The following is a 22,812-nucleotide window of genomic DNA, read 5'->3' as shown; positions in this document are numbered from 1 at the left end:
ATATCTTTGTTTTGATAACTTTAATTTTATCCTTCTCTGCAAGGCCTTCAAGAATGGGTGTTTTCTTCAAGAAAGCCTGCACAGCCTTTTTGCCTATAAAAAATGAAAACAAACATACATGATTTAAAAGCATCACCAAATATATTTTTAGAGATAAAGAGTGAAGATTATTTTCAATTTTTTTGTGGTTTTACACCATCTTTGACAGTTCAAATACTGAATAACAGTTTTATAAATACTGTATATGAAGGTTATTATCATTTTCCTAGTCTTCCAGATCATCTTTTTAGACAGGTTCAGTGGACTTGGTTTTAGAAGGAATGCAGCTGATGTCTAAGCATGATGTTTTGGGCTACCGATTACTCAGTATAATTCTCAGTATAATTTAAAAAAAAAAATAAAATTGCAAGTGATTCTGGAAGGAATTAAAATCTCAACATCAAGGTAACTAGCTTGATCAATTTTCAATTGATTCAGTAAAAATAGGCCAAAATATCACTCCTAAGATATTTTCCCACTGCTACTTGGGGATCAGATTCAATATAGTTTCAAAGTGCAAGCTCAGTCTAGTGCTTTGCATGGTCTCAAGTCATAGGATTGATATCACCTCGCATACACATCAGGTAGGGCAAAACATGTCAGGTTGGGCAAAACGTCACTCTTACTATTAGGTACCGGCAACAATTTTTAAAAGTTTTTTTTACAACATATTTGTTCATCTCACCAGATAGAGGGCATGAAAACTAAGAGAATGGTACTTAAATTTTTATTTTTGGGTGGTTGGTTGCTGAGATATGGCCATTCTAATATCTGCATTTTCGCGCCGTAAAAGTGTAAAACGTATGGTTTTCAGCATGCTGTAACGACAAAAGTATGTGAGCTACGCAATTCATTTTTTTATTACTTTATTGCAAACAAAACTTTTATAAACTATATAAAATATCAAGGCAATACTATGGATAGTTTTTGAGATATAATTGTCTGAAATGTTGAAAACCTCAATATTCACAATCCGCGAATAAACAAATATTAGCTTGCGGACAGTTTTCAAACATTGCTAAATCAATAAATTGACGTACTACATGCCTGAATTCCAATGGTTGCACACTATCTAGTACATATAATATGCCTATTTTTTTTCAGGTGTCCACAAATAATACTTTTTTATCTACAGCAGTCTGAATTTGCTTCAGAAGCCAATTTTATCAATGGCAAAAAATGGTAAAATTAAACAAAAAACGTCGATTTTTAAAAGACTAAAACTTTGGAAATAATAACGCTACACTCAAAATTTAAAAAGTAAACTTAAGAGCCTGTTGTCACCTTTCAAGGGTAAATGAAGGCAATTCCATAGGATAACTAAAATGTTTACATATAAATTGAATAATAGTGATAAAATTGTAAAAAACATTAAAAACGCACATTTCCTAGTAGCAATGATTTGGTCAATTACAATGCAAAATAAATATTTTGAAAACGATGAATATTTCAATCATCTTCCAAATGCATATTACCCAGTACCAACTTCGTATTTGTGCAATTGCTTTTTGCGCTTCCAAATGAGGAAGCGCAAAGGCTGCCTTGACTTCCTCCTCTTCAATGTGCTTGCGCTTTAGATGTCTCTTAAGTTGACTCTGCATTTCCCCACAGTAGATGCAAGGTCTCAGATGTGTATAAGAGACAGACATAGAATGCATCAACTGCTTTCCATCTTGTAAATGATCTCCCTAAAAACAACACAGTTGAGTAATTTTAAAGCATATTCATAAGTGCATATCTGTAGGTATTTGAATGTGTTTGTATTACTGATGACTCATTGTGTAATTATGTCTTTTGCACACCATAAAAAAGGGTAACATTGATTCGTTTGTGGGAAGAGTTCTTAGAGCATTTCAGTGACTAGTGGATTCATGTTTACGCACACTTCATGCACCAACTAAAAAAATTACTGACCATTATCGTTTGATTCATGACTATGATATACATTGTATGATATCACTCCATTCTGTATGTAATGTTTGGAATTATAGAGAAAGGAAATGGAATGGATCACTGAAAGAAAGATGTGTATAAGAGACAGCAATCTTTAACGTTCCGTTGAATCAAATTTGACGTGGTTGTCACGAGAGGGCGGAATTCTAAGCTATTGTCAGAGGCTATTATAATACTGTTGGCATGGCAACGCAAATGCTGTGCTGACAGCAGGAAATGATATTGTGAACTCGAGGGGTGTACTGATCTATGTGTAAGGGGGGTTAGGATTGATGGGTAACTGATAATTTGTATGACAATTGATAGTTAATTTGCGTAGGAATGTAAATGCGGTTTGCCTGGAATTTGAAATGTGGTTAGGGGCAGATCCGTTAAGAGACTCAATGAGAGAGGGTCGTGAGTGCGATAGCACAAGGAAAATATGAATTCAGTATTTGAGCGTTAGCTCCAGATTATAGAAACAGTTGATATTGAATTGGCGATAGCCCTACGAACAGCGATAGCTGGAAATTATATGCTTTATTCTGTTAAGAAACCAGAGTTAATATATTTTTGAATCTTATTGAATCTTATTGGTGGGTGTGGAGTGAGGATCAGGAAAGACATCACCATGACCCTCCGGCTACAGGAATAGGGGACAGCGCTGCCCTGAATCTGCAAAAACAGCCAGAAACTAGAAAATAGTCTGGTAGTCACAGAGACAGAAAACAGCTAACTAATATTTGGAAAACAGTGAACGTTCGAACACTGGGTAGGGGGATTGAATTGTAGTACTGGGTGTGTTGTTTTCACCAGTGAAATTGTAGATAAGGTATTTTTGGAGTGGGGCTTCTGTATATGTTATTTGGGGGAATTTATGGGGAATTAACAGTTAATGTATTTTGATGTGGGATGGTTGTGATGTTTGGGGTTAATTTGGGATTGGTTGATTCAGGGTCGATTATAGCTAGGGTATTGAAACGTGGGGGTTGGTTTATGTTATTTGGGGGGTTATTTCTTACTTATAAAAAATTATTTTGCAAAGTTACGTACGTTTGCCTTTTGACTTCTTATTCAGACGTGATCCGCTTAAGGGGGGACTAATACAGGGCTTGTGACAGTGGTCTTTTCCAATGACTATACTACTGTGAATCTATAACAAGCACATGGTCTAATGACTTGTATTCTCAGTGGCCGATCTAGGATTTAGCAATGGGACGTGAATAATGTGGGGAGTATTGGCACATATTTTTTCAAAAGGTATGGGGAATTTAGTGGCTTCACACCTCAGCTGCACCATGGATGGGGCTTCGGTGGGAAAATTTGAGAAAATATTAGCCCTTAGAATGGCCGGAAATGACACTTTCATGAGCAAAATTCATAACAAGGGGGTGTGAATATCCACCCTATTCAACCCCCACCCCTGGATCTGCCACTGATTCTACTGCTCACAAGACAATCCTTACTTGGTAATGATCCCCTGGCACCACTGTGGCTTTTGTCCATTATGAATGAACGAAATTCTTGCATAACATAGAATGCATCAACTGCTTTCCATCTTGTAAATGATCTCCCTAAAAACAACACAGTTGAGTAATTTTAAAGCATATTCATAAGTGCATATCTGTAGGTATTTGAATGTGTTTGTATTACTGATGACTCATTGTGTAATTATGTCTTTTGCACACCATAAAAAAGGGTAACATTGATTCGTTTGTGGGAAGAGTTCTTAGAGCATTTCAGTGACTAGTGGATTCATGTTTACGCACACTTCATGCACCAACTAAAAAAATTACTGACCATTATCGTTTGATTCATGACTATGATATACATTGTATGATATCACTCCATTCTGTATGTAATGTTTGGAATTATAGAGAAAGGAAATGGAATGGATCACTGAAAGAATGGGTTGTCAACATCTACATTGTACTGCATGAAACTATATAATTATAGTAGTCGTCACACAATTAAGGTTGCATTTTTCATAAAGGCATTTAATAATTTGCACAAATCCCACAGGGTCAAATAGGCCTCAAACTCCAAACTGCCCAAGTATGATTTAGATTCCTTTATGGTCTCTTCACACAAATACCTTGTTTCTTAAAATCGGATCAGTGATTGCCGACTTACAGCAACTTGAAATTTGGTGGTTGCACCCTTTTTCACCAAAAAATTATTGTATTGTTGTTGGTCCGATTATGTAAAAATTTTAAATTTTGACCTTTCTGGCTATGAATTTTTTTCTTTGGTGAACAAATTGAATGATGCAATTATTATGTATAATACTCTGTTCTTATGGTATACCTGACTCTGCTACTGGTGGACTGCTGGACTGGGCTACAGACTTGTTTTGTTCATCAAGGTTTTGTATAATAGGTTCTTCTCCTAAAAATAATGACATTATCTATAAATAATAATGTACAGTATATTATTAAGCTTATGAATGGAATCTATATGGAGCAGTTTAATTTTTTTTTAAATTGATTATTTAAATGTTTTTGTTTATAGAAATTTATATATATATATTATATGTATATGTTTGATCAGTTTTTCATATTATTTTATTACAAAGAATTTTCTATTACATCCAGATTCTGAAAAGTATGTGATAGTATGGTAGATCAAATAAATGTCTGTTTTTATAATATACCTGACTCTGCTACTAGGGACTGATGACCTGGTCTGTTGATGTATCACCTAAAAATAATAACATATTATCTATAAATATATAATTTTATGAAGAAATCCTATGGCAAATAGAAAAAAATGATTAATGAATGTATTTTAGTGCACAGAAATGTTATTATCATGCCCCATATTTAGATTTTGAGAGCAATACTATTTGATTGCATTTAATTTCATATTGAAACTTTGTATTCTGAAAAATATATGCTTTTATATTCAGGGGCGAAATCGTACGCACACTTCAGGATATTAATGATAAAAATCTGGCGATGTCCCCCCCCCCCCCATGCTGTGGGGGTCAGTGGGCATGCCCTCCCCCAGAATTTTTTTTTAAATGGTGATCTCTGGTGCATTCTGGGCTACATTTTACCGCAAATTTAGACATGTGCAATACTCAGATAAAAATTTTCACTTTAAATGGTTTACACTACACAACTTTGAAGGGCATTGAACAAAAAACTTCAAATTTCAAATCTGAAAGCATGCATTTATTAGTAAAATTTTAACTTTCCCCTGGCCAGGCACGTACGCATGTGTGTACATGGTAAATACGCCTGATAGTATAATAATACCGGCACCAACTTACGTGATCCCTTTCCAGTTTGGTAAGCCAGTCGAAGTGTGTTGAGCAGAAACTTCTCCATGGGATCATGGAAGGTTTCAACACGTTGCGTATCAACCCAGGATTGATTTTCCGCATCTCGCCACTCTTCAAGTTGAGTCGGGCTGGTTCACCTCCTCTACGTGCATTATAGAGGGTCAATCTGCTGACTATGAGGGAACTCAGCTTATGGAAGTTCTGGCTGTCATAAACCATATATATACTTATCATTTACCATATCCGTCAACGACTTCACCGTAAATTCCTTCATAAGCTTGATTTCATTTTCAAGGGGCATGCTGATAGGTCTTCTGAGGGTTGCTTGTCTTTTCCCTTCCACAATAAACTGGCTTCTAGTGAAAAGGAAATCCTATTCTAGATCTAGAATACTTAGGAAGTCATTAACTTCTTCTTTATCCTGCTTTCTTCCTAACTTTATATACATTGCCTTCATAACCTTTGCTGCTTTCTTTAATAGATATCCCGGGCCTAGTCTTAAGCCAGCTTTTATTCCGTCTTCCTTTTCTGTTAGATGGTCCAATGCAGAACACAAAGCATCAAAGTGTTGTCTGCGTAAAAGGTCTTCACCACTTAGCTGGTCATTTTTCGATACCTCCCTTAGATTTAAAGTAAGGTGGCCCAAACGCCGCATGTCATTCATGATAATAGACCTTTCCCGATTGACAGACTTTGACCAGAGCTTCTTTCCCACTTCTATGATTAAGGTGTCTGCTTTGCAAAGATTCCCCCACTTCATCACTCCTAAAGTGATCCAGTATGTCACTCTGATACTCCTTCAAGTATCCACTGGCAACAGGCGTCTTTAAAGAAGAAACTGGCACAGATGTTATTTTTCTGATGCCCTGTTCCTCACACAACTGCTTGTGGCGCCAAATGCGGCTGCGACTATAGAAACCTCTGCAGCCTCCGCACATTACAACGTCGGAATCTTCTTGTTGCCTTTCCCGAATTATATCAGGTTCACCACTGATTTTGATTCGCTTAAGGTTCTCCTTGTAGATTCCCTCTTCGTATTTGTGCAATTGCTTTTTGCGCTTCCAAATGAGGAAGCGCAAAGGCTGCCTTGACTTGCTCCTCTTCAATGTGCTTGCGCTTTAGATGTCTCTTAAGTTGACTCTGCATTTCCCCACAGTAGATGCAAGGTCTCTTTGGTTTCAAGTATTTGTTTGCAGATTCAATCTACATGTACACAGGTAAAAAAACAAGATTGACACAAGTGATGTGAATGTATAATAATAATACTGTATTTATATAGTGCCTTTATGGATCGTATAATCCTTATATGCTTTATAGTTGAGAAGTAGCCCATGATTTTATATGAGCTATTTTACAGTAAACAGACACGTTTCATACAATTGTTGTTTGTTACCAAGGCATGATGAAAGATTGTACATGTTGAAAGATTGTACATGTTGAAAATCATTTCATGAAGGAACTTTTTAGGTATACTTCACTTTGATAGTATATTTTTTACAATTGCATGAGCTTAATCTTGAGACCAGCACCCCATCTGGAATTGATTGTTTCATCAGTTGTTGAATTGTTGACCTAGGTACAAATACCCATTCAGTAATAACTATAGATTCAGTGGGAGTGTTAACATTCACATAATTCTGACAAACATTTGTTTGTAGATGTATTTCAACTGAAGTATGGTTTGCATGTTAGCAATAATTTCCTGTGGTGAAACATTTTGTTGTCTATAGTGGCTCGTTCCATTTGGTCCAGAGGGAAGTTGATCGTTTTTGCTCTTAGATAATAATAATAATAATAATGAAAACTTTTAAAGCGCTGGTATCCGTTTAAAGAAAACGCTTGTGGCGCCCCTCCACAAGAAGTCAAAAATATGACAGACAAAAGAAACAATGAAATTTAGTAACCAGAAACAATTAAATTACATGATTATTAAATTAGATTGAATTTGCCTTAGTTGAAATTTTGAAAGATTTTGCATCTCTAATAATTGTGATGGAACATGCCCATGGCCATTAACTTACAGATCCATCTATCCTTTGCACAAGCTCCTTTTCCATGTGAGGGTGCCAGTTGATCTTCGGTATATTTTCATTCTAACAAGTTGAATATGGTTGAATCTCATGGTTGCACAAGCTTTTAGTCTTAGGACTTTTTAGTAAATTCAACATTTTCCTTATGAAATACAAAATAATAGCACACTTTGCTTATTGCGAGGACTCTTTGGTACAGTTCTCTGAACTAGATCAGCTTTTCAAGACTTGCTGAGCTGTTTTATGCTTGTGGAATCTCTGTTAATGAAAGGACTAGCTTTTTTAGCTCAATGATTTCTGTCTTTCTTTCTCTTACAGCTCATCTGTTCCTTATCTGAGTTGGTGATAGTGTTGTTGCTGCTCTTTGTAATTTTTTTTTCACTCAGCATCCTTCATTTTGTACCATTATAGGTTTTAATATCTTCCTTCATCCCCTTTTATGAAGTTTCATGCATTTAGCAAATTTAACAATACATTGCTTTGTTTGATTGCATATTCATGATTCATGGAATGGGCTTACCTTGTTAAAATTATTTTTTAAATTTTTATTATTAATATTGCTACTTAATATAATTTTTAAACAAAATTTATTGACAAAAAAAGAACAACCTTTCGAGTCCATCATGGACACATTCTCAAGATCAAGTGAACAACAGTATACAAAAGTAGAGAAACCTAAGAAGGCAACATAATAAATAATATTAATAATATTATTTAATATGTCACATAAATCTGAATGAAATTTATAAGTAATATAGTTTTAAGTCCATTATACAACAATAAATAAGATTCTGAATGTATTAAACACATTTTGTCATAACTTAGGAAAAAACACCAATTTCATATTCAAAATTATTATCTGTCATTAAGAGCATGAATGAAAATTGAAATTCAAATGTGAACTATTTTGAATGAAGTCTTTGTTGGTATTTCTTGAACTAGCACTAAACAGAAACACAGTTGTTAAAACTGCAACTTTTATTATAAAAGCCACTTGAAATTGTTATCAGATGAGGTACCTTCTTGGCAATTTTGTACATGTGTGATTGTGGACAGTACCATTATGCATGGTAAACTTACAGTAGATGGGAACAGTGTTATATAAAGGCAATTATTGTTGAAACTAATTTTTTGCAGAAACATGCGCTATTTGTATTTCATGGTTAAATGGAGAAGAGCTTTATTGAACATTTGGAAGTGCATTGATTGTAAAATGAAATTCAGAGAAAAAAATATTGCAATGGAAGTCTGCAGCTCAACAAGATTATCTGTTTTTGAGAAAGAAATGAAAAAAAAACATGCTTCAAGAACTTTTACTTTGCGATTGCATGTACAGTAACCGATTTGTTTTGTAACATGGAAACTGTTTGAGAAGTAACCATTAAATGTGCAATGAAAATGCTGAAACTGATGTACAGTAGCAACTTTATTGCAATGTAGCAATGTTTATTTGCAAAATGGCATAAAATTGGAGAGATGTTCAGAAAAAACTTGATTGATCCAGTAGTCTGCAGTACCAGAAAATTGTTGATAAAGAAGGAAGCCAGTTGACCAAAAGAGCAGGTTTCAAGTATTAGTTAAAATTATGATGTACATGGTAGCATAAATGGAAACTGTTGAGAATAATCGTGAAACACAATGAAAATTAATCACCGAAATGTGCTATGAACTACGATTAACATTCCATAAATATTGTCGCCACAGTAAGATGTTAAGATACAGTACTACTAAAACAAGGAATTTTCTAACAAAGAGGAAGACAGAAATTTTTCTGAACATAGTCTATTTATTATTCTTAATTTTCATTGAAAATCACTTCATTCAAGTTCTTATGTTAATGTTAAAATACAATCAGGACAATATGCCCAACATTTCCACAACAGGCAATGTATTGTGAAGTTTATTTTTAATACACTAAAGTATTAGTATCTGTTATTTTTTTTACAATCATATTGTAGCTACTTCGAAAATGGATGTTAAATTCTATTCAAAATTGTCAGTATTGTGCCCAAGCAGTGTAAATCAGATACAACCAAGCACCATTCATTCAATTAGAAACAGACTAACCATATACTTTTTAAATCTGTTATTTGTTGCAAAAACAACATATAAATGTTACCATTTTACTTTTCATTTTGTGGTAATTCATTCAGTTTTGCAATGTATGTCTGTTTGCACAGTACTATAATACTTGGCTTTATGTTTTCTCATTTTAAGCAAAAAAACAAATGTTTGTCAGAATTATGTGAATGTTAACACTCCCACTGAATCTATAGTTATTACTGAATGGGTATTTGTACCTAGGTCAACAAGTCAAACAAATCTAATAATGTCCAATTCTTTGTGGCAGATTCCATAGACTATGGTGACTGGTGTGAAACTGCACTTTTCTATCAACCTCTTGCTGCACTAATGTTTTCTTCTTGCATTTTCTCTTCACACTATTTGTTTAGGTTTTCCTTTCTCTGATTTTCCCCCCTCAAATTGTTCTCAGGAGCCAAACATCAAGTTGATGTTTGTGAAATGCTTTATCTGGTTGTGATTGTCACTGACGATTGACAACTCATATAAATCCCTCTTTCTCATATCAATGGAGTTTTAACCATGACCAAATTTAGCGTAACAGCCAGGGGAATTTCCAGAAATTTTCCTTATCTCTGCCCAGTGACTGTATGATGCGTAGACGTTTATGTTAATTTATGGCTTCCACCTCTACTGGTAATGTTCATTTATGGCTTCCACCTCTACTGGTAATAAGTTGACATGATATTAAATCAAGAAACAAAAAAGCATATTTGATGAATATCAAAATTTAATATCGAAATTGTTTTTCTTCTGGAGCCTCACTTTAAGGCTAAAGAATCAAACATGTCTTAACATCACTGTAATAATTAATCAATGTCCCCCCTCCCATACTCTTACTCAGCCCGTAACCGGAGTAGGTAATGGTTTGATTTGGTTAAGGGCGGAGTTGACTATAAGCCGTTCTACTACCACATGCAGCAGTAGGTAGGAACACTCAACATTATTATTGAGATAGCGTACAGACCGTATTCTTACCCACGACCTAAATAATATGTGGTATACGTAAAAAATAAAAATAACAACACTATTCTATATAATTATGCTGCCCCTTAAAATTAGAGCAAGACCTATCGTACATTGCAGATAGGCATTGATAGCCAAGGCATACACTACACTAGCTTAACAAGACTCCCTTTCAAGTCCAAGTTAATTTATTTCATCCAAAATATGTTGTAGATTTTTTATAACAACATTGACACATAAAGTAAAACAATTCCACACTTATAAACATTACATTGACTTTAATTAAATAACTAGAAAGGCTAATTAGTCATGGGACACAGAAGTCCCGTTGGGCTACAGGCTATGAACATTTTATGGGACTTTGTTGTCCCATCAAATACCATGACATTTTTACTTTTAATGTTGCTAATTATCATAAAATATTTTATGTACATTTTTTGGATGAGTGTCTTCTCACACTAAAGATCAATGATTAATTGTTACTTGCAATGATACTCAAAGAAACAATTCTTGTTCGCTGTCAAGCAAAGGAATACTTTGCATGTTGTACATTTTCTGTGGGGCCTTGATTAAATTTTCTTTAGGGAACTGCATTCACATCTCCCTCTGGCTTTAACAAATGCAGGGAAGTATACACCAATATTTTGTAATCTTACATCATCTGGCACACTTCGTCCAGAGTTGCGACACTTTTGCCACATTTTTGGGGTGATGCAAATGCAGCAGATGAGGGTCATCCACGTGGGGCAGGAACTGGTTTTCCCAGGGTCAGTAGCCCCATCGTCAGCCTTCGCCTGAATTTAAGTAAGGGAATCTTACCATTAATCGATTGATAAACAACATAATCATTAATACAAGTAATATCCAACAAACCCCAAAAAATTTAGTGCCACCATTTTATAGATTTTCTGTCAACACTGTATAAGGCCCTCAGCATGTCGGCTTTATCAACACCACCCATAAAGTTGTTGTAGTTGGATGCTACAGTGGGACAGGCAATTTCAATTTGTAGTTTCACTCCCATGGTAATTAGATATAAAAAGTATTGGTTTTTTATCCAACCATCTGTAGACGCTTACCCCATCGTCAGTTATTTTAGACTGGTGGTCCCCCCCCCCTATCATTCAAATTTTCATCAAGTACCGGTAGATATTTCCGATTGGACCTCATTGTCCCACAAGCAAGAATATTGTCACGTTGGAGATTTTCCAGCAAAGGGACAGAAGAGAAATAATTATCAAAAAATATTTGGTAATTTTTGCCAATCAGTGACCGAGTCAGTTCATGGACTACTTTCCCCCCAAAGACGTAATATAGGGGACCACTTTGGTCTGTTGGGGTACCACGTTTACCTTGGTAAACAATAAACTGACCGATGTACCCAGAGTTGTCAGCTCTACACCATAGCTTGTATCCTCTTTTTATTGGTTTCATAGGTTTATATTGCTTAAGAGATGATCAGCCCTTAAACAATATGGTGCTTTCATCTATACTCTGCTGTCTGGACATGTTGTAGAACAGAGCATATTTTCCATTTAGACTATCTATCAAAGGTCTAAGTTTATACAGCTTGTCTGCATTGCCTTTTGGCACACTTAAGTTATTATTTACATGTAAATTGGATAGGATTTCCCCAAACCTGTTCCTAGACATAGCATGTGGAACAACACCAACATTCAAATCATTATCACATGACCAATAATCCCTCCAGGATGGGAGCTGGTGATATCCCACAAGGAAATTAATCCCAACAAAACCCAATAATTCTGCATCTGTCATCGTCTGGAAGCGTGTTCCTTTCTGCGTGGCATAGAGATTTGTTTGATAAAGGATATTATTCCTAATATCCTCATCAAAAAATTTAAAGAAGATATCAGTTGGTGAGAAGCAGTCATCAAATTCATCCTTGTTGCAAATACTTGCATCTTCTAAAAAGTTTGGCTCCCTTGTTTCGGTCTCTCTTGTCATACAGTTACGTACACGATCATGATCTAATCGTGCCTTCTTTTTAAGGCTACTTAGCGGTTGATCATCGTCTTCATCATAATCATCACCGTTTTCACTATCATCTTGACTAACAAATGTGCTTAGAGGAAGAAGATCTTAATCTTCATTACTGTCATCCCTATCTAACCAAGGAGCAGGGTCCCCTTGTGCAAAATACTAGTCATTATCTTCTGAATCAGAATTCACTGGTGTTGTCTTTTCTCCATTCTCACATTCAGGAACATCATTTATAATCGCATTTAAGATGCTTTCTGCTGATTCCATTATTACTGTACATAAAAAAATAACATGAATAAATTAAATTCAGTACTCATATAGTAATAATACATCCATTACATTATGCCTCAAGACTATGTTATACCAAAGTTTTAGGCGGGACTTCACAGTCCCACCATCATACAGCCCGACGGGACTCAAGGGTCCCGTTATTAAAATAATTCATATAAAATTCTTGACATCAATCATTATAAATATATGATCAAGATACTCTCTAATACTTTCTCTATCAATGAAAAAATCATGATGTACTTACTATTTATGTAACAGGTCAAAGATGAAAGTAAACTTGCAAGAAAAAAATTGTCAACTCTGTTGTTTGACTCTGAAGCACATGGTCCCACTGAGTAGGCAACCACACAATAGAGGGCAACAATTATTGTTTAAAGTTTAATAGGTACTTGAGAATCCCAGTAAACCACAGACTTTGTGACAAAGCTCCTTGTGTGTACTGTGTCAGCATCTGATTTCCGTATACCAGTCAGTTGGTTGTTACCATGCACCGTGATGTTGGAGTACAGCAAGATGAAACTATTTATGTATTGCATGAATAAAGTTCGGGGTTTGTCAGGTAGTGAAATGATTATTGTACATTTTAAGTGCTCCCTCCATGCATAAGTGTAAGCTAAATTTAATACGGTGATTGATTAGCGAAGATATGGAGACAATTATTTTGAAGTTCCTCTTTCCAAGAGGGGATGAAAATGAGTATGCCACGGTTAGCTAACAATATGCAAATGTTACATGAACACCTGGGAAGGAAGGTGCAATCACGTTCTGTTGCCTAGCTAACATCTGTACTGTAGCATGGGGGAGGGGGAGCTAGCCTACTGATGTACTGTGTAGCGTGGACGATGAGGCATAGTAAGACTATACCTAGGCAGTTATATGTGATAGAAAGTACATTTTGGAAAGAAATAAATTAAAATAAAAAAAAAAAAATAACTAAGAATAATTCAGTTGCAGACGTACCTTGTTTAAGTATTATACAATGCTAACAATGCCGCTCTTGTAGCCCTAGCTAGGCAAGGCATCCATGTGCAAAGCAGTGGTGTTTGTTTATCCATGAAAAGGTGACGTAATCTAGCTTATGCATGCTAACTATATTGTGAGTAGGACGTCGCCAAAGAATACAAATTCTCTATATAACCAAATAACTACAAGGTTTGTAGGCGTAATTGTCTTAATACGAATTAAGGGTAGCACCATCTCACCGTACATATTACAGCTCCCACTGACGTGCTCAGTCGAGAAATACGGGTAGCTGAAGTTTTTCTCGCAAATCTGACTACAAAACCATATCCAATTTTCACGTTCCACTTCTGATTCTGAGTTGTGCAGCGTTCCGGGAACCTTGAGTCTAGGCTGAGGCTATCGCTATTGCCGCAGTGCCAAAAAGCTCCTGTTTTCTATTGGCACTGGCACCACATTGCGAACAAAGCTGTTATTTTCTATCGCCATTATTGCCGCAGTGTAAAAAAAGCTCCGATTTTCTATCGACACTGCCGCAGTTCCAAAACACTGCAGTTTTCTATCGGCACTGCCACTCAAAAAGCTGCTGTTTAATAATCAAATGGATGTTTTTATCGATAGATTATGGTATCAATAATTGGTTAGGTCTAGCTTAGCCTATATTATTGTTAACATTATATTATATTTTACAATTAATTATAATTATTTCTAATTATAAATATATACATATATCTAAGCCCAAACATAAAACAAAAGATAAAACAACAAAAATTATAAATAAAATAGTTGTAATTGTAATAATAATATAATAATAATATAATAATAATAATTAATAATAATAATAATTAATAATAATAATAATATTAATAATTATAATTAATATTAATAATAATAAATAATAATAATAAATAATAACAGTGCTCGAATATTTTTCATACGAAGACCTACATTAGAATCAAAATCAGGAGCTTATTGGTATATTTTGACAAAGGTTTAATTATTGAAAATTGTTCCCAGGACCTTTTCAAAATCTACCAACTGAGTATACTGTACGAAACTCAATATAAATACATGATACCAGTATGCACCATGCAAGTATGAATACAAATTTGTTACAATACTTACACAAATTCTACCTTTTTATCACGGTTCACTTTATCACGTTTATAGGATAAAAGGCCTCTCACGCTTTTGTGTCAATGCAAGGCGATAGGCGATAAACGACGCCACACGACAAAAAGTTGAGGGGCTCTGCGCACTGCTCCCTGACAGCGACTAAGATGCCTTGTTGACCCCTTGCCTTATTTTTAATGCACGCAAAGGTCAAGTTAGTCATGCACAGAATGTACGTGCACATGCGAATAGAATCATAATTATTCAGTGTGTTGTGGAATAATATTTGTATAAAATAACATACACATCACACCATATCATATTCTTTGACCGCACACATACTCTCTATACACTGTCTATTTCAGAATTTTGGAGGACTATAAAGTAAAGAAAACTTAAAAACACTTTTATTCCTAAATTTGTATTCATATAGTTTTTTATTCATATTTCAAGTAACAATATAGGCAGAGTGCATATCCATCCTCACTGGGAAATTCTATTTCGAACAATAGCTGATTTATCTTTAGTTTGGCTTCTGCCTTTAATTGTTATTAAGTCGCTGTAAAGTGGGTGGAAAACTTAAAAAAAAACATTTCATCTGCACTGACAGATTGAGCAATTATCTTTGATTTTAACAGCTTCCAAAAGCACATTTTTAAATGCGTCAAATCTACCTGATTTTTTTTGTGGGTGTTGCCATTTTACATTTTTCAGTTATTGGTGGTTCAATCACAAGATTTTCTAATTCAGTATCATTAATCACTGCCAAGTTGTCTGGTTCTGATTCAACTGATTTAAAGTTCCCTGGTTGTGGCTCAACTGATACAATGATATTGTCTGGTTGAGGTTCAGGATTTAAATCAACATCAAAGTTCAAATCAGCAGTGTTACATACAGTGGGTCTCTTCATCATTGACTGTTGTAAGAAAGAAAGCTCTTACTCATACTTGTATGGATTTACATACGTCCCCACTTTTGTTGTTCTTTGCCCACTTAGATCTTCTGTTTGTATCCCTCAAGTTCTTCCACTTGCATTTGCATTTTTCAGGTCAGACAGTAAAGGGGATGGGAACAGCATGATTCTCTTTTTCCAACAGCTAAAGCTAAGACCTTTCTCCATTTTGTTTTGTTTCCCTGTGGTATGATGCATTTGTTTTTTTTTCCCGAACTATTTAGGGTATTTTTCAACTTCTCAAATTATTTCCTTTCTCGCAGCCCCAGACACTCTTCGTATAATGTCGAAGAAAATACCCAACCTTTCTTGATCAAGTGGGAGGCGAGGCCTGTCTCCACTTTGTTTAAAAATGTTTTTTCAGTTATTGAACATGATTTCAATTCATCAATGGAAAAAAGTCTCTTGGCAAGGATCCCTACTCTTGTAGTCAAGGGATCTGATGGCCTTACACAGTTGTTGAGTTGTAGTGTCTGTCCACTGTACTTTCTACCATCGTCCTCATCTTGCCATATTGTTGCCTTGCTCCAACAAGTATATCCTCTTTTGCAGTTTACCTCTCTCTCCAAACTCGTTAATCACCTATTATCACTTAATCTAAAAAAATAAAACAGATTATGTGATTTTTATTTTTTACAAATAAAATGTTAGAGACTTTTTTCCAACACAGTACATTACATACTAAATTAAGTATTTGTATTAGGGACAAATGTTTTATGGTTATATAATTATAAAATGTAGCTCTAATTTTATAGGCTTAAAAATATACATGTATTTGATATTGTACTGCAATTACTATGTTACCAACCGATATAAAACTGCAATCAAAAAATTAACATTCAATTCTTTTTCTGCCCTCAAGGGTCGTGGGCAGGTTGTACAATGGAATGGAACTAATTATGAAGTGAGGTTGGGAGAATTGTTTTCCACATATTAAGCACTTGATGGCACAGTATTCATATGACAAATATTTTAGGTATGACTTGCAAGTGACTATGTTTTTTTTTTCAGAGTAATTTGAGTAGCTTAATGATATAGAAATTATTCTCGCCTTTCTCTTTCTCTAAAGAAACTTTCATCCATTGTCATTTTCTGTAATCACAATAGTAATCGGGAGTGTTAAAACTAAAATGCAATCCATAAACGAACTGGTACTCATGTGAGAGCACTGGCATTTCTAGTGTAGCAAACAATAGTAAAAAATTATTGTGTGGACCTACGAGATAGGAGTTGGCAAAAATGCCATAACTTCACAACAAATAAATAGAATTTGGTTGCAATAGGTTCGGTCCACACAGACATGTTGAAATGATGAAGAGGATGCTATAACATTAACAACAGGTCAGCGAATGCATTTGTTTTTGTAAAACTGGACAGGCCTATAGTTTTCGCGCGTGTTGAATTGAATTCATGTTGACCGCCAGATGGTAGAGTCATTAAAACATGATTAATGGTCGCGATAATGGCCTTTGACAGCGATACACGGTTCTATAACCCTAAATTTGGTGGTCAAAATAGGCGAGCGTGTTCCAGATGTTATTTACATCTTACCCCCGTTCGAGCCACGCACGGCATTTAACTTCTGTGTAAATACACAGACCTCGCACGGATATTTTTCTGGCTCGAACATACCCCAAGTCTCATTAACATCTATTAGCTGCAAATCGTGAAATACCGAGAATATCGCATGCGCAATAGAAGCAGACCGTGTTGAGTGACGTCAGGCATTTGACCCTTGGCTTCTTTCCTTTCTTTTAATAGCAGCGACCCGCGAACGACCACAAAGTCTTAAATGCTATAAATGTTAATGTATATTTAAATGTTTTTAAATGCTAGAACATGGATTTATATGAATTAGAAGACGATTTGGATTACAAAATTCTAGAAGAATTGAGTGTAGTGGATGAAGCAGCAGAGGACCAAGAAAATGGTACTTATTTTTTTTTCTTACGTTGACGGGAAGTGTGGGGTGTCAAGCTGGATCATAAAGTGATCGCGGCGACGGTGTAGGCCTAGGCTTTTAGGCCTGGCCCAGGCCTAGCTTTGTCGATGGTGATGTTCACATACTTTGTAGGCTAGCTATTATTAATTCTTACAAATATCAACCAATACACAACTAATTAATTACTTTTTAATATTTCCCAAATCAAACCTAGGTCTAGGCTAGCCCAAATACATTATTAGGCTTAGCCAAGCTCTGGGCTAGGCCTAGGTAAATAATTTTAAAACATCGTAGGCCTAAAAACACTAGGCCTAAAATGAAAACACCAGAATCGGTAGCCTACTTCTTTAAATTGAGATTTAATAGCATATTTAAAGTCTAGGCCTAGTCCGGGATTGTTTTGAATTCCTCACAAAACCGGAAGTAAATTTACGGCAGTAACAATTTTTAGGCCTAACTTTTAAACTTCGTCAGTCGGACATAATCGGACACTGTTGTTGCTGGTACCAAACGAAAGCTACATCTTTCTAGTTTCGATACCAATTTGTTTTACAAACCGCTAATATGGAGAACGTCCTGAAAATCATAATTTAAAAAAACTACTTTCATAGATATGATAAAATGAGCCAATACTTACGATTGATGAAAACAACACTTATTTCAGTCTGATTTCGGAGTTTTACGTATCAAAATTTGCAGCGAAAAAAGGTCTATCTATCTAGCAATAACACTCATCGAAGAAACAAGCCAAAACAGACTGCGCATGTATATTTCTTTTCTTTATTTCTGTTTGTTTTTAATTATTTTTTCAACTGAGCCTAGCAAACTATAGGGGTACGATAATTGTCGGCGGGGAGGTCTGTGTTTAAAGAGATCGGCATCGCGATAAGCTTCACGCGCGTCCCTATGCATTTCCATAGGGAAATTCCTGTTGTTTAATCGGATTAAACAGTAGCGATAAGCTCGTTGTTACTCCTTCTATTTTATTTTCTCCATGTTCTGACCGTGGATTTCTGACCAATCACTCCTATCTGATGCAAGTTAATGAGAAATCCAGTCAAGGTCGCATCAAATCATGATGATGTTTCAATATAAAAGGCAAAATATGTTTAACCTCCAATTTTTTCATCTTCACTTGATAGAGCATTCCGAAAAAGTGAAATAAAACTCTCTGAGATTTTTTCCCTCATCTACCTTAAAGCCTTAACATTTAGGAGAATTTCGGCAGCATTTATAACCCGAACCTCCAAATGTAGCATGCAAGTACGAAGGTTGTTCGTGGTCCTTCTTGCTAGAATGTGTGAATTGCAGTGGCTAAAGATAAGGCTACCGCATTAGCTGTAATTTCAGAATCATGGACGTACAGTGTCTCACCGACGTTCAACGTATCTTCAAACAGCGAACGAACTACCACGGTATTTTGCGGATTTCCCAAAAAAAGACATGAAAATTTATATGAAGTTTACAATGAACGGTAATAATATAAATTTGTCCTTGAATGTTTTATTTGGACTACTTTTGACAATTATGATGTTAAAAACAACTCAAAAAAGGTAATTTTAAAGATGCTTTGGTTGATATTATGAACCAACTAGGCCTAGTAGAATTGCCTCAAAAAGTCAATTAATAGAAAGTTCTATTGGATGAGAGCCTTGCCAATCCGGTCATTTGTTGGTGTTAGCTTGCGGGGTGTACAAGTGCTTGTTTTCTATCAGGTGACCCCGTTCATACAGTTGGTGTCAGCCTTATAACAAGCGCTTGTTCGATAACTACGAATTCACCAGTGTAACTTTCACTTTGGAACAAGGCTAGTACTGTATCAAGAATTTTATCACTTATTGATTGTTTACGCAGTTAATTAAGAAGGTCACACACTGTGCAAACAACAGTAAGGGAGATGTACACCTCATGCATCACCTAAATACAGCCTATAAATGACTTTATTACAAGCAAAAGCACACCAACGGTCGCTAGCAAACAAAATGTCTAAAAAAGAAAAATATATCAGTGCATTTTTTTACTTAACAGTTTATAATGAAGGAACAATCTGATACTTGATGAACCATACATTCATGAATAGTACAAATAACCCAAAATATTTCATTTCATTCAATAATACTGTATTAATTGAGCAGCTTAGCTCAGTCACCTAATCAGGTGGTAGCCACAGTGTGTGTGTTGAACCGTGGAGGTCTCTAGGTCTCCGGTTCAATTCCTATCGCTGCCAAAGTATAGAAAATTTCTTTTACATTTTCTCAAAGCAAAATTATTTATCGATTAAGGAGCAAAATTGTTTAGCTCTACAGTACTTTACTAAATTAGTATTTCCTGTATTGTTTGTATTTAATTATTGATTACATTTTATCCAAGATTATTCGTAAACAAATTCCTTGTGATTTTTTTTTTAAAGTTCTTGAGTATTTAATATTACAAATTATAATGGTCATTTATATACCACCTTTTCCTCACGGTTACAAAGCACATTTATCATACAAATAAATTTCTAATACCGCTTTAAAAAACAAAAACAAAAAACAAAAGACAAATTGGGTTGGGGAGATTATACAGTAGGAAGTCTTGATCCTGTAGTGCAAGTCTTGTTCTGAATACAATGGTTGTTTTTATGGTCTGCTGTAATATTATGTAGGGCAGTCCGCCATGTAATGCTCAAGCTGGTGTTCCCGATTCCAATGTTATGTTCCGGATGCAAAGACTGGATCTTCGCTATGTAATATTGTAGTGATATGACAAGCGAGATGGTTTACTTTCAATAACTGAACTGACTACATCTCTTCTGGTTATAATGCAAAGCGTTTATTCAATGCTACTATTCTACTGCATGATATATACAATTTATATAAGTAGGGTTGTGAGAAGTAGTGTTTCCTTTAAGGTATCAGAAGGAAGTCTTCCCTAGATAACTACACTGTAAAACATTGCCTGTAAAATTTACGGGAAAAGTAAAGGCAGCCAGGATGCCAAAAAAAACCCCATAAAATTTAGGGCCAAAATACTACAGGATCCCGTAATTTTTACGGTTTGAGCCGTAAACAGCAAGATTGCTCCTGTAATTTTTATGGGCATCACAATCAAAATTTACAGTTTTACCTGTAGTAATTATAAGCAGTTCGTACATTCTTACGCCATGAACCGTAAATATGTAATTGGTGCCCGTAATTTTGACGGTTTTTAACAGTAAATATATAAATGTTACCAGTAAATTTGTTTGGTTTATATTAGCAAAAATTGGGTGGCAACTAAAAAAAAAACTGGCGTCTTGTCTTGCAGTGTTTTATCTGCAGTGCCAAAACAAAAAGTTGTAAGTCAGTCAGTAAACAAAATAGGCCTGAAAAAGATAAAATACAAAAGCAATGTGTTATTAAACATAATATACAGTCGAGTCCGCCAAAGTCGACTCTATTTAAGTCGAAAATTCGTGTCAGTCGAATTTTTAAAAAAGTCTCAATTCTTTCCTATGTATTACTGTGTAAATTGTTTGTTTAATTCGAATTTTTATAAGTCGAATTTTGGCTATATCGACGGAATTTTTCGGTCCAGCTAGGCCGATTTTAAAGAAATTTTAACCACACAAGTTGAAGTTCCAAATTTAGTAGCGCACGTGGGAAAAATACACAGCCGTGGGAAAATACGAAGTTCAATCCTTGTTGTACGGCAACAAGTTAGCCATGTCAAAACTAACATCTCAGACAGCGCGCTGTATAACTTGGCTCACATGATCATATTTCGTAAGTTGCAGTCTACTCTCACAATACAGACACCCCTCTGGACCGGCTCCAATGTTCAGTTTTTTGTTCAGTTCAGTTTGTAAAACTTGTATTGAACCCATTTCGAACAAGATTGTTGTAGTCATGGCCTAGCTATTTAATTAATTTATCAAAGCCCTGGATTCTTTTGACTGCCTAGCCTACGCAAATTTCACACATAAGGCCTATTTAATAATACGTACAGTACCTGTTGTTTTGCTGTACTGCTCAGCAAATTTAATCATTACCAATAAAACTGATGCGACTTTTATATTGTTTTTGCGTGCATTTCTTTAGGTCTGATTATGTTTTTCTTCGCTGGGAATGCCACTTGCTGGTCGGCAGTCTAGTTGTAAACAGAACAGGTCGCGCCCCCAAAAACTCTGCCTGCCCGCCAATTGGTCCATTTTAGTGGGGTGTTTTGCAGACAGACATGTGCTTCGGCTGTGATGACGTCAGATCGCCCAAAGTTTCATAGTGCGTGACAGTAACAAGCTAGGTGTATTAATCAAGAATGTTTTAATTGTTAAAAACAAATTTATAAAACAAAACAAAAAACAAATAAGAAACCCTCATGGTATATTTTAGAGTCAAATCTAAATAAACCTAACATTATATTTTATTCTCTACAAATTTCCTCCGTAATTAAATTAGCAACATGTTTTGAAAAGCGTATTGAGTTTAAAGAATGAATGAGGTGCATTTGAAATTTACACCGACGAACCTAACAAATTTGAATTAGACGTCTACTGAAAAGAGTAACCAGTAGAAACTTGCTTTGTTGAGTTCCGTCTTTATTGCAGGTTGATTCCAAATGGTTTTTAAGGATTAAAAGCAAGAATATACGCTTATTAAAACATTGGAATGCGTAAATTCCACTTCATAATTAACCAACAAAACGTCTACTTGTGTGTCGTATTAATCAACAGATAATCTCCATGACAGTGCGAGTACAGCTAAGCATCTCGTTTTCATAGCGTCTGGTATGCTTGTCGTTAAAAGATATCTATTAAACTATCGTCTGGTTTTTCGAGTGAGTGTTACCGTCCTGAATTGGACAAATTGTCCGAGATTTAGAATATGGAGTTCATGTTTTCGAAATGTATTTTATTAAGAGAAGAATAGGAATGACTTTGGGACTTAAGAAAATGTTCGGTTTTGCGTGAAATTCGATTTTGTGGGCATTGAGTACACATAGTATTGTTCTATGTTGATTTTTTTTTTTCAAAAATGTGCAAGTCGAAATCTGTATAAGGCCAAATAAAAAAAAACACTTGGTTAGCGTCCGGGCCCAAAAAAATTTCTCGGTAGGTAGGTGACTTTTTTTTTTTTCTTTTTTTTTTTTATTTCTTTAAATCTAGCAGTACGGACACACACGGACACTACAAACAACGAAAAAGACTTTAGTCAATTACTTCAACAGGAAATACTGTATTTAATAACCATTCAAT

The sequence above is a fragment of the Anneissia japonica genome, unplaced genomic scaffold (assembly GCF_011630105.1).
Source record: "Anneissia japonica isolate Jap-2015-1 unplaced genomic scaffold, ASM1163010v1 scaffold3372_len255902_cov201, whole genome shotgun sequence".
NCBI classification, from domain to species: Eukaryota; Metazoa; Echinodermata; class Crinoidea; order Comatulida; family Comatulidae; genus Anneissia; species Anneissia japonica.
Note: the sequence above shows the minus strand (reverse complement) of the source record.